Source organism: Rhinolophus sinicus, chromosome 8 (genome assembly GCF_057876585.1).
Source record: "Rhinolophus sinicus isolate RSI-liver-muscle chromosome 8, RSI-T2T, whole genome shotgun sequence".
Lineage (NCBI taxonomy): Eukaryota > Metazoa > Chordata > Mammalia > Chiroptera > Rhinolophidae > Rhinolophus > Rhinolophus sinicus.
Window position 1 is genome coordinate 66,762,006 of NC_142508.1, and position 19,055 is coordinate 66,781,060.

The 19,055-nt window shown below is 40.0% G+C and overlaps 1 long non-coding RNA gene across 2 annotated transcripts in view; it reads left to right on the forward strand.

Moving 5' to 3' along the window:
• LOC141567688 (uncharacterized) overlaps positions 1-19,055 on the forward strand; it is a 398,636-nt gene that overhangs the window by 230,954 nt on the left and 148,627 nt on the right. The window lies entirely within an intron of this gene.

Genomic DNA, 19,055 nt, shown 5'->3' on the forward strand with positions numbered 1-19,055 from the left:
TGTCAAAATTTCCTCTTTATGTAAGGACACCAGTTATACTGGATTGGGGCCCAACATAACGATCTCATTTTAACTCAGTGACCTTTCTAAAGACCCTGTGTCCAAATATAGGCACATTCTGGGGTATTTGGGGTAGGACTTCAATATATGAATTTTGGAGGGACACAATTCAGCCCATAGCAGATGGTAACCAGAAAAAAAAAAAAGAAATATGATGAAGTTAAGAAAGGGAAGATCTCAGGCTAAAAACTATAAAAGCAGCCACTCTGTAGCACTTTCTGGCTCTCTTTCTCTCTCTCTCTCTCACACTCTCTCTCTCTCATCTGTATCTTGAATTTAGTCATTCACAGGATAGCTAAACCAAAGGTATTTCATTCACATGGCTGAACTTCTTATTTTGTACTCATTTTACTCAGAAATTGCCAAACCTCACAGCTAAATTATGTATCATAGGAGAGAGTCATCATTTATTGTTGTTTGAAAAGAGGAGGCCTAGTGGTCTCTGGTTAGAGCCTTCCTCTTCTTTCCCAAATATTCCCAGCTCTGCCAGCCAGCTGCCAGGACTGGGCCCTGCTAGAGGACATCTTGCTGCGAGTTAGGAATCAAAACACATAACAACTGACCACAGGAGATGTGTGTGTGTGTGTGCACCTGGGCCCATAGTTTTCATTACTCCATACACCTTTCTGAAGTGGTACCCAACCCCCAGTCATCTTTGTTGTAAAGTAGCTACTGCTATTATAGCTACAGTATATAAGTAGCTATTTTCTATAAACAGAACAGAGTTGGTGAGTTGTGTCAAAAAACAAAACAAAAGCAGCAACAAAAACCACTCTGAATGGTACATTTCCTTTTTCACTGGGAGGTATCTGTCTTCACACAATATCAAAAAGTTTAAACCTTTAAATCATTAAACTTTTTCAGAGACGATTCCACATTGGGATGTTACAAAGTAACTTACTCAGTTGAAATCTCCAACAATGGAAAAAATAGGTGGTGTTAAAAATAGGTGGTGGGATATGATGCAGTTATTAATGTGATGGCTTTGACGGCCATTTAATAAAATGAAGATATTTGATCATAGTGTGTTAAGTGAACAGAAAGAAGCAAAATGTTACATTATATCACATGCTAGAATGCTTAGCAACAAAAAAGAAAACATGTCTAATTACGTGTTGCTATAAAAAATATATTTAAAAAAATAATACTTAAAACATAGCACACTCACACAGGGATGCGTTTGGAAAGAGCCCTTTCTTGTGAGGTGGGTGGTAGGTCTGTCATCTGCTCTGTCTACATTGGGTATCAGAATCTTAAACCTGTATCCCATGAGTTTGGGCTTTATTTAGATTTCTATAATTAACTGAACAGGTTACATGGAACCTGAGGGCGAAGGGTAGGATCGAATTTAGGATTTAACTGAACAGGTTATATTTATTTAGATTTTATATTTAGATTTCTACAATTAACTGAACAGGTTACATGGAACCTGAGGGCAAAGGGTAGGATCAAATTTAGGATTTAACTGAACAGGTTACATTAATTTAGGTTTTATATTTAGATTTCTATTTATTTAGATTTCTATAATTAACTGAACAGGTTATATGGAACCTGAGGGTGAAGGGTGGGATCGAATTTAGGATTTAACAATGGCGATCAAAAGATGGCTGAGCATGGTTGACCCCAATCTGAAATGAGAACTTTATAGAAATATTTTGATGGTCGGCATACCCATAATTCATGTAACCTTTGAATATTACAAAGCAGAGATTTAATAAAACATTCCAGTTTCTTTTTACTAAGCTATGGTACAATCTCTTGTACTTCCTAAGAGAATTATCTGCGTTTGCTTAGATTGCTCATTTTTGCCATCTAAATTCTGTCTGGACACATGTAGATTTGTCCCTGGATAACATTTCCCATTTTCCCAAGATAATAGGCCCATGATTATGAGTTGCAGATATTTCTAGGTCTCTGTTACTGGAAATTGTTAAATTTGTAGATGTGAATAACAAGATTATTCTAAAGTCATGTTTAAGGGCTTTCTATGACCCACTGCATGCAGTCACATCTCTGGTTTGCTCTGTGCAGCTCCCTCAGATGGTTCGACTATCTCTTTGATTGCTGTGGGGTGTAGTGCTGGAGAGGATTTTGGGGAGCGGCAAATATTTTTCAAAATGGGAATTTACAAATAATAAAAGGAATGTTTCAGCTGCAGGACTATAGCTTCTACGCCTCTTCCTACATTCCATGGTTCTGCCTCCCACTAGAGTTTGGCTGGTGAGGCACTTCCCACCCACAGCCACAGAGGCTCCACGTTGAAAAAAGAGATCTGTTAGGAAATGTATTGAGATGTTAATAGTGATTGCGTTCCAGTCTTGGGATTATGGGAAAAATGTCTCTCCTTTTCCAAATGTCCTTGAATGATTGTGATAAGACAAGAAAGCTTTTTTTGAAACAAAGAAACAAACGAAAAACATAATAATGATGCTTCTTTTTAATGTGCATAGCAAACTTCTGGACATCTTAATGAGCTAATTCTGTTAATTTCACACTTTCATCACACACGAGAAATTAAAATATTGAAATTTACAAAGAGGACTAAGAGAAAATTCCCATTCAAATCATTACCATATTCTGGATGCTGGTGGGAATAATTTTCTAATTTTAAAATTTAAAAATCATATTTGTAAACCAATATAAATAGAATAAATAGAAAGGTATCATGGAGGGTATTGTCCATAATATTAAAACACGGGTCTGGTTCAATCCATCCCAACCTTTATTTGATCACTTACTTAGTCATTCAACCTTATGTGTGGCTAACTCATGGGAGTCACTGGTGAGCTAAGTACATGGTCCCTGTCCTTAGAGAGCCTATAGTTTAGGTTAATTTCCTATCAGAGTAAGTGTATTCTAGGATTAACAGATACGAAATTAAAAGTGAGTGGAGAAAAAGAAAAACAGTTCAGTATAACTCAGAACTATATTTTGCATGCATGAAAGAAGATAGGGTGAAAATGTATTATCTACTTTGGCCAACACACACATACACACATACACGCACACGCGTGCACACACACACACACACACACACACACACACACACACACACACAGTCACACTGTCTATACCTGGCTCAGAGACCCAAGATTTATACCAATCATACAAGTGGTTAGTCAATTATTTAAAACGCTTGTTCTTGAAAGAGACAGTTGAGTTTCCTACATCTTGTTCTGTCCCACCGATATCTACTCATAAGAAATAAGAATAAGCAATGAGGGTGGACAGGGCCCCCTTATATCTCAGGAACCATAACCTTTATAGGGAAAGGAGTGTGTTGGGCCAGAGATGGGAATGTCGCTGGTAGCAGTCCATACAATAAAGGCAATTCCTATGGTTGATTAAGTTCATGGTTTAAAGTCTCAGAGAACCAAACAGGTGTATTAGAATCTCACTTTTGTTCCTCAGTACTGAATGGAAGAACACTTGTTGCAGACCAGCAGTTCCATGTGGTATTACTCAAGAACTTTTATAAAAAGGAACTCAGTGGTAGGTGGGTGGGAAATAGTGCTGAACAAAGAAAAAACAACATCACCCTGAAAATGATTTGTTGTATAAGTTGGGTGTGGAGGGTACACATAGAATGTTTGGTAAAATACAGAAAGTGGTACCCTTAAACACTATTTGGAAGCTATTTTGAAAATAACAATACAGGCTGATATGAAAAGATGGAGCTGAGTGAAACAAAAACATGTTGCAAAGAAGTAAACAGAGAGCCATAGGAGGTGAACAACTGGATATCCACAGTAAAGACAGAAGTGATCAGAAAGTCAAATCAAAACTAAGTAAAATAAACTTAAAAACATGTCCCCTAAATACATCCCTCCTTTGCTCTCTCCCTCCCTTCCTTTTTTTCCTTTTCTTTTTTCCCTTCTCTTCCATTTTCCCTCCCTCCCTTCCTCCCTCCCTCCTTTTATCCGTCCTTCCTCTCCTTCCTTCCTTCCTTCCTTCCTTCCTTCCTTCCTTCCTTCCTTCCTTCCTTCCTTCCTTCCTTTCTTTCTTTCTTTCTTTCTTTCTTTCTTTCTTGACATGTTTATTGAGCACCCAATATGTGTCAGAGGAATACAAAGAAAAAAGGAGACAGAAAATGGATATAATACACATAAATTTTAGATATTTCTGAAGATTAAAACAGAGCAATTAAAAGAAACAATTATCAAGGGTATAATTAGATACAATTTTCTGAAGCTGAAAGGATCTAAATATGGAGATCAAAAATCCCCACTGTATTATAAGAAGAGATAATGAAAAAAAAAAAAAAAAGATTTGAACCTAGAAGAGCATAATAAATGCCAGAAAGTGGAACAACTTGTACAGTGTTTTCAAGGAAAAGTGACTCCAGAATGTCACAACCAGCCAAATGGCCACTCATGGGTAAGGGCAAAAACCAACCAACATAACAAATAAACAAATTCCCACAAAACTAAACAAAACAAAACAAACAAAAATAAACACACACACACACACACACACACACACACACATCAAACAAAAGACTTGAAAAACTCTCAAAATATGTTACCCATAAACTCTTATGAGGGAAAAGAGCTTGAATATGATATGTAAACTACTGAGAATTGATTTGAAATCTGTGACTCAAGAATAGGAAAACTATGGTATTAAAAGGGTGATTGTGAGAAAACAATGTAAAGTCAAAAACTAAATATCCTTCCAATTTGAATTCATACACCAATACAATTCTCAAGAGATCGTTCTCAATTATGCGGTACTAATCTAACAGAATATACATTTTGAGAGGGGACATGAAAAACATAAATGCACTAAATCTCAACGTACAAGTGGTAAGAATTGCATATTAAAACTTGCACATTAAAACTTGCATATCAGAGGAAAAGTGATTCAAATACGTAAAAGTACATGAAAGCAAAATTTTACAAAGAAGGAGTTCCTTCCAAACAACTGCAATAAAATAAGCAAAAACAAAATATAGACCAAAAAATAACAACAACAAAAAAAGTAAAAAGTAGAAATGGCAAAGCAGTATCAAAAGTTGATATAAAACCAGGTAGGCAACTCAGTCAACAATAATGTTAACTAATTCTTGTCTCTCAGGCACTATTTGCCAAGAGATTTGCTCTCAGCACTTTATATGCACTTCATTCAATCTTGTTCAATCCTCTTTTACAGATGAGTAAACTGAGGCAGAGATGTTTTAAGTATTAGGTTGGTACAAAAGTAATTGTGGTTTAAAAGGTTAAAAATAATTGCAAAAACCACAATTACTTTTGCACCAACCTAATACACACAAAGTTCTTAGGGCAGATCTCTTGGCATATATATAGTAACTTGACATACGGGAGTCATGTACTAACTTGACTCCTGACATCTCCCGTGGCTTTGTAGACAGGCAAAGTTCTTGTCCAAACCTGCCTTGGACTGAGACGATGCTATGTAAAATCTATAATATGAATTTCTCCCGTTTTCAGCAATTTTGTCCCCCTACTAATACAACCCTGTTATGGCTCCATTGTTATGTTGTAGGTACTGGAGAACATGGCCGTGGGAAGAGAAGTACAGGGAGAAGTACTTGATAGATCATATTATTACGGTAACCTGGGGATTTTGCCCAGTAGTAGCATCTGCTGTCCCTTTCTCATTTTACCTACGTTCCCAGAGTGCTTAACTGACGCTATCGCCCAGAGGCATGCTTGCTTAACTGAGGCACGCCAACCAGTAGCCAGGAGTGAAATGAAGCAAAGGGCTGACAATTCCCAGCTCGGCCTCCCAGGGGAAACCCCACAGACAGAGGTGCAGGGGCTGCCAAATGCCGGTTTTTGCTGGCGTTTTTTTAGATCATTTTCCAAGATTCTGTATAATCAAAACTATTTTCCAACAATTGAGAAGACCAAACTTCTCATATTGTGTTCCACAGTAAATTGCCACTCAGTACTACATAAAATAAAAAGACAAAAGTTGAAAAATTTGGCTAAAAAAATATTGTCAAGAAAATGCAAAACCAAAGAAAGCAGGGCCAGTGACATTAGTTTCCAGAAAACTTTATTCCAGGCCAAATAATATTAAAGGAGACAAGGAGTGTCATTTTACAATCCACAGTAAAGATAAAATAGTCATGAAAATTTATTTACCAAATAACATAGCATTAAAATGAATGAAGCTAAAAATGTTAGGAATAAAACGGGAAATTTACAGAAATGTGTTTGCTTTGGAAGACAGTAACACACCTCTCTTATCATTGGCAGAAAAGATAGACTAAAAATAAATAAGTACATAGACACATTTAAATAAAATAATTAATACAATTATTTATTTATTAAAATAAATAGGTTTCTTAAGCTTCCCTGAATGATTTATAAAATTTTATCTTATTCTAAGCCACAATGAGAATAATAAATTCCTTAAAGCAGATAGTTTATAAGATCCACTCTCCAAATTTAATGTCAGATAAATACAAATTAAAAATAAAAGTAAAAAAACAAATAATAATGAAAATTAAAATTCCTCTACAAATAATTTTGGGTTGAAGAATAATAGGGTCTCAGTTACTAATTATTTAGAAATAAAATAAAGGGGAGAATATTATTGGGAAAGCGTGTTCTACTGCCAAATCTTTACTCCAAGGCAAATTCATAATGGTAAATCAATTCCTTATTAAACAGGAAATGATAAAGTAAACTAATCAGTCTCTTCAAGATGTTAGACTGAGAACCCAAAACTAACCTAGGGAAACTAGGTAAATGCAAATGATGAAGATAAGAACAGAAATAAAATAGAAAATAATTAGAAAGTAGATTACAGAGATAAATTATTCCAGGAAGTGGTGTTCAACTTTTCAATTTCTCCCCCTCTCTCTCTCTCTCTCAATCTCTCTCTCTCTCTCTCTCTCTCTCTCTCTCTCTCTCTCTCTCTCTCTCTCTCTCTCTCTCTCTCTCTCACACACACACACACACACACACACACACACACACACACACACACATAGTTTTGAGACTGATCCTTACTGTCTAACCTTAACTTGAAGTCCCAGTATTTTCACTGATGAGAATTACAGATAAGCATCCACAAACCCAATAGTTCCAGAGCCCTGCTCAGTGCTTGGGCTTCAATTAGCTTCTTTATTACTACTTGCTTTTAAAGACAGGCAAATAATAACCCAGAGAGATGCCGACATAAAAAGGGTGGCAAGAGAAGTGTTTCATTCTCGATTATTTTATTTGCACTAGAAAGAGAGACATAAATAATGGCACAGAACTCAGCCATTGGAACAGCAGGAGCAAAGTATACCTAAGCCCAATGAATGAATCACAGTGGCCAATATTTCAGGGAACCTGGGTGGTGACCATGGACACTATTTACCCTGGCTCTTTGAAAGCACAAGACATTTTCTTTCAATTTCGGATGAGTGAAACAAACAAACAAACACGTAAACAATCTTTAAAATTCACCAAACTGAGGACCTGTGCGTAAGAGAAAAGATGCATTGCTCTGGAGAGTCAAAGAAAAGGTATATTTCTAAAAAGTATATTTTTCAAGATAAGTTAAAAATATAAGAAGTCTAAGGCTTGTCGTGGAAACAATTAGCTTCTTTGAAACACAATCAGGGTGGTACAAGATTAAGACAAACGCAGAGATGCAAAGAAAGCCCCTTGGCAAAGAACAGAAGATAAGAAATTTGAAAATGACATAGTGGAATTTTAAATTTGCATTGGAGGCCACAAAGAACAGAACTGACATTGCAGAAACTAAAATCGATGTGGAGGGAAAATATGAGAAAGACATAGTAATCTTCCATACCTTCTTCCTGGAGGATTTGGAACATGTTTCTATTTCAGTTTTTGAAAATTAGAATTCTCCTTTAAATTTCCCATTTTCTTTGTTCCGATCTAATATAATGATTCTTTTAGAAGCTACTGAGCATATGTAGCCTTCTGCTTCTTTGCAAATGTATCCCAGCCTTTTGCACAATTCTTGAGTCATTCTTAAAATTTGTCTTCTTATCACCCTCTCACCTAGTGCTCCAACCCCTATAATTTTTTTCTGAGCTGCGTATTCCTCTTTCATCCCCTACAAACCTTACCCTTCAAATATACCTCTTCTAATCTGCTCTGCACTAAAAATGCAGCCAACCAATTTTACTACAAGTGTGAGAAAAACAATTGTCAATTGGCATTAAATTTTTAAAATGGCGAGGCCATGAAGACTTTTTCTTTGAGTCAGTTAGGAGACATTAACGATCGTTATTTAACTCTTCAGGTTTTTTTTCCCCTGGTTCCTCTATCATTACAGTCTTCCCCCCTTATCTGTGGTTTTGCTTTCCACGGTTTCAGTTAGCTGGGGTCAGCCACAATCCAAAAATATGAAACAGAAAATTACAAAAATAAACAATACCTTTTTAATTGTGCGCCATTCTGAGTAGCATGATGAAATCTCGTGCCATCCCGCCTGGTCCTGTCCAAGGCATGAATCATCCCTTTGTCCAGCGTCAACATGCTGTATAGGCTCCCTGCCACTTAGTAGCCATCCAGTTATCAGGTTGACCTGTCGAGTGTCACAGTGCTTGTGTTTGATTAACCCTTATTTTACTTAATAATGGCCTCAAAGCACAAGAATAGTGATGCTGGCAATTCAAATATGCCAAACAGAAGCTATAAAGTGCTTCCTTAAGTGAAAAGGTATATATGTACAAGAAAAAACAGACTATACAGGGTTTGATAGTATCCAGTTTCAAGTAGCCACTGGGGGTCTTGGAACATATACCCTGTTGATAAGGGGTATCTCTGGTACTCACGCTCTTTCTGTATAGTAATTGATTTAGTTATTTAGGTGTTTCTTTCTGTAAAGTCATCTTAATGAGTATTGATTGAGGCACACGTTTGCACAACAGCCATGGGAGGTATCTGTAGATACCAATATGCTAAGGTCATTGGGCTTTTTTTGGAATAGTTCACAAAGGTGGGGTGACTGTTGTTTTAACACATCTTGTAACTGTTGTCTCAGTTATAGGAATAGCTGGAAGGACTAGAGATGGGGATTAACATGGGACATTTCTTTAAGATTCTTAGGAGCTGGGATAACCCCTCCACCCCCAGCCTTGCTTGTTCTCAAAATCAAGCAAAAAGCAGGAAAGCCTGGGCTTGTACCTGCTTCCAAGTTTCCTTTCCTGGAGCTAAAATCAGCTTAAGGAGTACTGTTGGCAAGATATCTCTCTTCAGTTGTTTCCATGCCTTGAAATTTAGTATCTCTAATCACAGTGCAAGGAGCAGGATGGCCCCCGCATAGAAAGTGTGGCTAACCGCAGCGGAACCCCGGCCTCAAGCCAGGTTGCTTAACTCTGCATGCGGCTTCCCAACTTTGTGTTTCCATCATTTTGCTCGCTCAAAATGCACAAAGCAGGCTGGGAATCTGTTTGTGGGACAATCAGTCAACTTGCTTCCTGACAATCCAAGGACTGGAAGACTCCTCTGTGGGCATTTTTTTTTTTTCATTCCCATTGAGATATGTGAGAGTTCTAAATTTTAAATAAAATGGCCTGAACTGTTGGATTGCAGGAAGGGCTGAATTTGTTCTGGGAGCCATATTTTTACTCTTTTTGTTTAGTGGTTTCCTGGGTGTTACCATTGGGATGGTATCACTGACTTTCTTTGCAAAGCAGACGAGGAGGAAAGGGAGGCTGAGAACCAAAATAAGTGCATTACTTTCTTTTCTCTTGAGAGAAAGCACCCTGAGTGAAAGAGATTTCGTTTCCATCCCTTAGCCAAAGGCTGAAGAGAAAATAAAACCAAACAGACAAACAACTATAACTAGTGAGTTTTTCTCTCTTGGAACTGTGAGGAATGGAAAGTCAACTTAACTCCTCAGCCGTGAATCCTGACTCAAGGAATATGATACGTGGAGTTAAGATTTTAAATTAGGGATTTTGGAAAACTTTGCATTCAGCTCCCCAGCCTGGAGAAGTCCAAACCCTTGGACAAATAACTCTCATTCTTTATGGAAATTTTTCTCAGTCTCACCCTGAGAAGAGTCAGAATTCACTGCCCACCTCCCTCCTCCTTCCGTCTTTTCCATTCCCCCACCCCCAAGTGAGCAGTAGTGGTTATGTTCTAGCTTCCCTTTTCTTCTAGTTCCCTTTTTCACACCTGAGGGCTGGGACACACTGTAGATAGTGTATCAGTCCTGAGTACAATATGAGTTTGGGTAGCTGCATGAAGTGAAATTGCTTGCAAGGCAAGAGAAGTCTAAGGTAAAGGGAAAGCCCCAGGTAAGATCAGGTTAAGAGAGACATGAGAAAATCAGTCTGGCTTGAGCAGAAAATGGATGGCACACTCAGTCCATATGTAGAGGAGAGTTGAATGATGGCCGTCTTTATAAAGATGTAAGTGGGGTGTAGGGGTTGGGAGGGGAGTGTTCTTATTCCTGGGCCTACAGGCAGGGACGGAAGGTTGTGAGCACCTAGAAAAGAGATTGGAACAGAGAAGAATTCTGGATAGGAGCCCTGGCAGAATACAGCCAGCTCCAGGAAACTCTGCAGGGGGAGTCTGAGGCATACTTGCCCTGACCTCCCTCTCCTCCCTCTCTGGAGTTTCTTGCAGGGGTGCAGGGACTCCCACTGGCCACATGCAAAGAGATACCAGAAGGCAAGTGAGTCCCTTGATGCAGTCCAAGCAGGTCAGCCATCCAAGACAAGGGCAGGAGAGAGGAGGGGAAGGGTGGACTTGGGGGTGCACTACTCAAAAGTGGAGGTGTGTGGAAGTCTGCTGGAGTCCTACTTTGACCTAATTGCTGCCTGTGAGCGTCATCGCACCTATCTGTCACAGGGGCCATCAGTGTGAGAGGACAGAGCTGAGACAACTGAGTTGCCTTTGCTGCTCTGCCCACTAGACAGATGGGAAAAACACCATGCTGCCTCCTGGGGTATAAGACCCTGATTCTCAACAGAAACCTCCCTCTAAGTACACACCATCCCGTGGACTAACAGATGGCTCAGACTCAGGAAAGCACAGAAACACATTTTGCAGGACCATTGATAGCACGTTCCCCTGACTGGATTAAAAGAGTAACAGGAACTCGTGAAACCCCATCTGGTTATGATGCATATATACCAGCAAATGCAGTGATCTCTTCCATCATTTGGTTTTAGTGGAGACTGTTTTCAAATGGAAGCAATCTGTCTTTCTCCTGTCTGGGGAGCATGGTTATTAACTAGGGGGAAACTGTCTCCAACAGTAGGTCAATTAATTACTGCATTTCAAAGCAGCTTCTTGAAAAACAGCAATTAATTTCACTGCATTTTTGGGTATTTCTTCTCCAAACCTTATCCATTTGAAATCAGTTATTCTGGGCAGATATGGAGACTTGATTATTTCTGAGAGCTTTACTGGAGATCATATCCCATTTTCTTTTCTTTTCTTTTTTTATGAATGCAAGTATAGAATTAGGTTTTAATTATCGCTGGCACCTTGTCACGATTGGAAATAGACTTAAAAAGACAGAAAATGGGAAGAATACATAGTGAAAGTGAAGTTGATAAATACTCAGAAAGATTCTCCAAACACGCTGTCAAGTCAAAATGCTCTCTGATAAGAAAACAAAACAAAAAAATAAAAAAACAAAAAAAGAAAAAGAAAAGACTCCAAACACAACATGGGTATTTCTGTTTACTTATTAATACTCCTTGCACTTTTCTGGTCTAATAGATCAGGACTTCCATGAGCATTTTTTCTGGGTGAACGTAATCAAAGGGACTATTTTCACCTGTCCCTTAACCTTTGACCTCAGCTTCAGCTGCATTCTTTGACTGGGTTGGACCCTGCTGCCCACATATTTGGTATCCTAAGAAGCAACAGAGAGCTTGACTGACTTGTGCAAAGGGCAGTGAGCAATAATTTTTCATTGCTGTATATCATCTGGCTGTGGGAACTGGCCAAATCTGGATGTAGGGACTAAACATAAGTTGGGCATTTCATGTTGACCGTGCCAGACCTTCCTGAGGATGTCTGATTTCAAGCAGTTCTTACAGGTATAGACAAAGGTTTCTCAACCTCAGCACTTGTAACATTGGGGCTGGATAATTCTTGACTGTGGGGGCTGTCTTGTGCATTGTAGACTACTTAGGAGCATCCCTGGCCTCCACCCACTGGATGCTAGTAGCACCCTCTCCCCACAGTTGTGATGGTTAAAATGTCTTCAGACGTTGCTAAATGTCCCCTGGGGGCAAAATTATCCCAAATTGAAATCTACTGGTATAAACACAACTATTTATGGTTATACAGATAGATAATAGATAGACTGTGGACAAATATACATAGGCATATGATATGTAGCTTAATATGAAGGTTGTGGTTTTTGGAAAAAAAAACACGTTGTGTATTAGAGTTCTGCAGAGAAACAGAATTAATAGGATATATATACACACACACACACAATAAGATATATAATAGGAGATATACATATATATATGATGTCAGACAATTAAGTTTGCAAACTCATCCGATCCTAGAAAAAGTGCTACCGTGTTTCCCTGAAAATAAGACCTAGCCAGACTATCAGCTCTAATGTGTCTTTTGGAGAAAAAAATTGGTCTCATAATAATTTTTGCTCCAAAAGACACATTAGAGGGGATGGTCCAGCTAGGTCTTATTTTCAGGGAAACATGGTACATCCCTCATTGCTGAATATGACTATGGTCACCTTCGAAGTGCTCCCCTTGGGAAGCTATGCATCAATGCCAGCACCTAGTCCACCCTTCGAAGCAATTTTGGAACTCTTTTTCTGGAATGGCCATCAGAGCTGTCGTTGTATTACCCTTGATGTCCTGAGTGTCATCAAAATGTGTTTCTTGCAATATTTCCTTTATCTTTGGGTAAAGAAAGAAGTCACTGGGGGCCAGATCAGGTGAGGAGGGAGGGTGTTCCAATACAGTTAGTTATTTACTAGCTAAAAACTCCCTCGCAGACAGTGCTGTGTGAACTGGTGCATTGTTGTGATGCAAGAGCCATGAATTATTGGTGAAAAGTTCAGGTCGCCTAACTTTTTCTTGCAGCCTTTTCAGCACTTCCTAATAGCCAACTTGGTTAACTGTTTGTCCAGTTGGTACAAATTCATAATGAATAATCCCTCTGATGTCAAAAGAGGTTAGCAACGTTGTTGCAACAAGTTCACGAACTTAATTGTCAGACCTTGTGTGTGTGTGTGTGTGTGTGTGTGTGTGTGTGTATGTTTGTGTGTGTTTATCAAATAGGATATATATATATATATACACACACACACACACACACACATATACATATATATGTATATATATATATGTATATGTATTTATATGAGCCATATATTGAGAGAGGGAGGGAGGGGGAGAGAGAGAGAGAGATTTATTATAGGAATTAGCTCTCGTGATCATGGATGCTGAGACTTTCCACAGTTGACATCTACTAGCTGGAGAAAGAGGAAAGCCAGTGGTGTGATTCAGTTTGAAGGTCAGAACCAGAAGCAACAGTGTCTGAGGGCAGGAGAAGGTGGATGTCCCAATTCAAGCAAAGGGCAAATTCCCCCATCCTCCACCTTGTTCTATTCAGGCCCTCAGCAAATTGGGTGACACACACACATCAGTGAGGACCACCTTTACTCAGTCTACTGATTCAGATGCTAATCTCTTGGAAATGCCCTCACAGCTACATCCGGAAGCAATGTTTTACCGTTCTCTGGGCATCCCTTAGCCCAGTTAAGTTGACACATAAAATTACCCATCCCACCTTGTGATATGTCTTCCGATTCATCTGGATTTCAGTCCAGGCTTTGGCAAAAACAAGCTCTGGCATACTTCCTCAGCTCTAGAGCCTAACAACTTTGACACCATAAGGTTTTGGTGATAACCGAAATCTTGGTGGTAAGCGAATGCTTGTAAAGTGCTCGCCACTGTGCCTGGTATACAGTAGGTGCTCTAGGAAAGCTATATCCTCCCCTCATGCAGAAGCAGTTAGTGTTAAATAGACTGATCGCTGTGCTGGAAACAGAAGATTCATCCCATCCATGGATAGATGTTTCTAGTTTCTTTGCTCTGTGACAGCTGGAAGAGGTGACTGTGTTTCATACCATCTACTGGTCATTTCATATAAAATTGCTTTTCTTAAAAAATTAAGTATGTAAGCAACATGCAAATGCTTTCTCATTGCAAAACTTCAATCCCCACGGGTCACGTTGGAGTCTTCCTTGACCTTTTACCCCAAGGCCACGCCCACCCCCAGAGGTAACCACTGACATCAGATTGAGGTGCTTCTTTCCAGACCTTTTCTATATGACTATCATTGTGTATGTGTGAACATACATGTTTTTGTCTTACAAACAGTCCTGGCTCATTCGTGTTCATTGCTAGTTGGCCTTCCATAGTATGTGGCCTCTGGTTGTTTCATATTTGGGGCTATCACAGACAGTGCTGCTGTGAACAGACGTACATCTCATTGTGCATTTATCTGCAGTAGCTACTAAGAAGTGAAATTCTGGAGACAGAGAAGAATATGCACATTTTAAATTTTAATAAAAAATGCCAGGTTGCCCTCTTAAGTGGCCAGACCATTTTGTATTACTCGCATTCAGTAGCATCAAATCTAATTTTTTTTTGCTAAGCTGATGAAAACAACAAAAAAACCCAGATATCTTATTTTAATTTGCATTCCACCGATTACTGTCAAGATGAATATATTTTCTTATGTTTGTTGGCCTACTTTTTTTCCTTCTGAGATTTGCTTCTTCCTTTCTTGTGCCTGCTTCTGTATTAGGTTGTTTATCTTCTTCTTATTGATTTGTATGATTGTTTTTATATGTGCTGCATATTAATTCCTTGTCAGTTCTACACGTTGCACAAGAAGAGACTTTACGTGCTGCACGGTAAGCATTGCAAAGGGCATCAGGTTAAAAAGCTGCTGTCGGAGATAATTAGCGAGCGTCTCCCAGCTGTGATGTGTCCCCATCTCCTTGTCCCTGCTTTCCCCATTAGGGATCTGAATGTCTATTTCCAATTACATTTCTGATACCGTCTTTTGTCATCTGAAGGTGTACCCCCTAAACTTCTGGATCTTCTGCATTCTGGGCAGAGGTCATGGCTAATGCCAGCTCAAGGTAAATACAGCAGTGCCCCTTGCAAGCCTTCCTTTCCTCAGAGTAACATTCCCAGGTGTGCAATACAAAAATGCTCTCTGTGGAATGAAAAAAATATATACATATAGTATTTACATCCCATGACTATATATATATATATATATATATATATATATATATATATATATGTAATTATAGTTGACATTCAATATTATTTTCTATTAGTTTCCCGTGTACAGCATGGTGGTTAGGCATTTGTATAATTTATGAAGTGATCCCCAATAAGTCTAGTGCCCACCTGGCACTCTACATGGTTTATACAATTTTATTGACTATATTCCCTCTCCATGGAATATTAATAAATGTTGTAAGCAAACAAGATTCATGACATAAGCTTGAAAAAAACACTTGGTTGAACCAACTTAATCACTGTTTCTTACTGCAGGCCATTTTTCCTCTCAGACCCTTTGCTCTGCCACCTTGCATGGCGACCCTTTAAGAAGGGGTTGAGTTCGCAGCATTTTCCAAATGGGTTTGGCAAGACAAGACTTTTTTCTTAGTGCTCTCTTAAGGCCACTTCACCACGGAAGATGCTTTAGGGCATTTTGTTGTGGTGCCTGCTACAAGGATGCAGTCGGACAGCTAGCTGTCACGTGCGCTTCCTGGAATGGAGCTTTTCTGCGGGCCATTCTGTGTCTTATTTCCTTTCCACTCTGTGTGTATCTCTCACATGCAAGGCATTGAGGATAGTACAGGATCTATGATAGCAGCTAACTGATGGGTACTGTCAGGAGAAATGTGTGAAATTGGGGTGGGGGTACCCCAGGAGAGTGTTGTTTGCAAGTTGTGGAGGTTTCATGAGCTGTGTGACTCTGGACAATGTACTCAGCCTGTCTGGGTGGTAATTGGGTCACTTTGTAGTGGGAATGTAAACAGCTGATTTTCAGGAACTTTGAGGAAAATTGAATGAGATAATGGATGCACCAGCACACAGCAGGTGCTCAGGTATGTTAAAACAATAATATATGTTTGCACTTTGAGAGTTGGTACAGTGTGAAGTGTCTGGGCAAACCCAAATCTCAGGTGTTCTCTGAGGCCTCAAATCCATTCATTTCTCAGAGATAGATAGATAGCACTTAATATGGAAATACTTTGGGGGGAGGGAATACAGTGGCTCACATCTTTTCTCATGGTTCTTTCTGTGGGCAGCCCATCAATTTCCTGATCCCATGGTGCCACTCCAGCCTGGCTTCTTCGCCCTGTCAGGAGCAATGCCTTCCTGCAGCAGCAGCGGATCACATTTTGCAGCCTTTTCAATACTTATAGATCCAGTCCGGTCACACCCCTTTGAGATACCTGCCCCAGCTAGTGGGCATCACCTCCTCAGAGTTCCGAGTCCCAGCTCCATGGGGCCCCTGCCCAGAGCTTCCTAATTCCAGCCTCTTTGTTTTTCTAGCTCCTGGAAGAGTAGCTACTTCCTGCAGTTGGTTGAACTGTGATGCCCTAGGGTTCTTATTTTACTGTTTTAGTTACCTGGTTATTAACTTTATTCCTAGAGAGCAATTCTTTATATGAAACACTCTCTGTTCTCTCTGTTCCCATAACTGGGTTGCTCCTGCCTTCTGACCCTCACTGATAAAGGAAAAAGTGAAGAATGGAAATAAAGAAAGAAGGGGAGGACGGTCAAAGGAAGGACGGAGTCATCGGTCTTCTAAATGCACGTCTTGTGTTCTTGTTTGGAACTCTCCGCAGCCAGCCAGCCGCGGACATGGCTGACTTGCACCCTGTCTTCTGACAGACATCTGCACACTCAGGGGGGGTGGTGTTCCCCCCGCCAAGCACAATAACCCACCTACTATGGATTAGCTGGTTAATTATGATGTGTCTCTTGTTTTCTCATGGGATTGGCTGCTCAAATGTGTTTTTCTTTAGGGTGATGGAAAGTCATCAGTAATTCGTTAAAGTGCCCTCGTGATGTTGATTGCTAGTCTAATGATTATCACATTGGTATATTAGGTTATAGGTATTACCATTGTGTCTTTTATGGGAAACCCTTAATGAGCCACACATGCGAGTGGAAGAAACTAAGCCCCTGAGCTTTGTGCTTGAGGCCTGCTTGTTCCATAAGCTTAGGCACAGGCTGAGTGCTCGGCTAGTGTCAGACTCAAGAGTGTGTTCTTTGAAATGGGACAGCTGGGCTCTGCCTTCTACTCACTGTGGGACCCTGGATGATTTGCTTAGCTTTCCTGCTCTCCGTGTCCCCGTCTCCGACCTAGGGATAATCATCATTGCCACCATCACCATCACCATCACCATCACCATCCCTCCTCCTCATAGATCGTTGGCAGATTAAATAAGAGAATAGAGCTTAGCACATGATTTGGGGGAACCCAATAGCTATCATTTCTTCTATAAATTGTTCAGACACAACACATTTTCAGCCCTGAAACCACCCTTCTTTCTGCCTTAGCCCCAACTTTTAAGCTGGCTTCTCTCAGGTCAGGTACCCAGCAAAACAACGAAGGGGATAGACTAATCTTAGTATGTCAGTGTGATCTAGAACGGTCCCTGGCTCTTAGTAGGGGCTTCATAAATGGTCACTGAATGAACAAGTCTGCGGGTAGGCCCTGGGCTTTAGGATCAGAAAGAGTTGAGACTGAATCACAGTGTAACACTGCAGATATTGGACGTGGTACTGATTCTCCATGGTCCTCACATTTCTCATCTTAACCAGAGATAATAAATGCCCATCTGACTCTAGTGGTTCCCCAATGAGAAGCCCTGGGAAGCTTGTTAAATACGAAGCATATTCCCAGGCCTGTCCCCAGAGATGCTGTCAGTAGGTATGTAGTGGGTTTTTATGTTCCAATACGCTCCTGGGAAGACTGGCAGTGCCATGTGTGTACTCTGAGGACCATACTTTGAGAAACGCGGCATTGCAAGGTCCTTGTGAGGCCACAGGACAGCTGCACATGTAATGCACCTGGCTGGTGTTCAATCAAATTTAACACCCTCCCCCTTCATTGATTAGGAAATGTTAGATTTTACATGAAGACATTTGGGCTTGAACTTCAGACCTGCCAAAAAACAGCTGCAAGGGATGAGACAAGTTGCTTAACTTTTCTGGGTGTCTCTTTTTTCCCCTCACCTGTACAGATTTGAAGAGATCGTTCATGAGATACTATATGAGAAAAATGCTTGGTAAACCATAAAACGTCTTTCTTATTTAATACTTTTTTTATTTATGAATTTATTTTTTTATGATGAGCCTCTAAATCCATATCCTTAATCCTAAATAAGATTTAGGATTTCAAGGACAGAAAGTTTACATACAGGGCATGGATTGGAGCCCCAGTCTGTCTTATTTGGGCTTGAACTTCAGACCTGCCAAAAAATAAGTTTTTTTTTTTTAATTTATGAATTTATTTTTTTATGATGAGCCTCTAAATCCATATCCTTAATCCTAAATAAGAAATGATTTTTTAAAAAATAAAGATTCGTTTATATGGTAAATTAAAATGAAGTTAGCCCAGGGGGCCACTTATAATCCATAAGCCAGTGCTGAAAGGAGACCCGACTATCAATGGCCAGCCTGAGCCCTTAGGTTCAGGGTCTGAGGACAGAGCGGTGTGGCTTGCCTGAGTCCCCAGCGTAGGCTGGCGCAAACCGAGGCCTGGCATTTGTGGTGCTACCTGGGCTACTTCTCCTGCCCCCGTGGAATGTCCAGTCTGGTCCCCATCCCTCTCTCCCCACAGTCCCCTCTCTACACATATCTCTTTCTGGAGGACAGGAGACCCACACTCTGCAGAGTGGGTTCAGGGAGTCTGTTGCCACCTGCACTTGTCTCATGAGAAAAGTCCACCTTTCTGGAACTCAGATCCTGGCAGCTGCCTTGGACTTGCAGGAAGCTGATGATGCAGAGG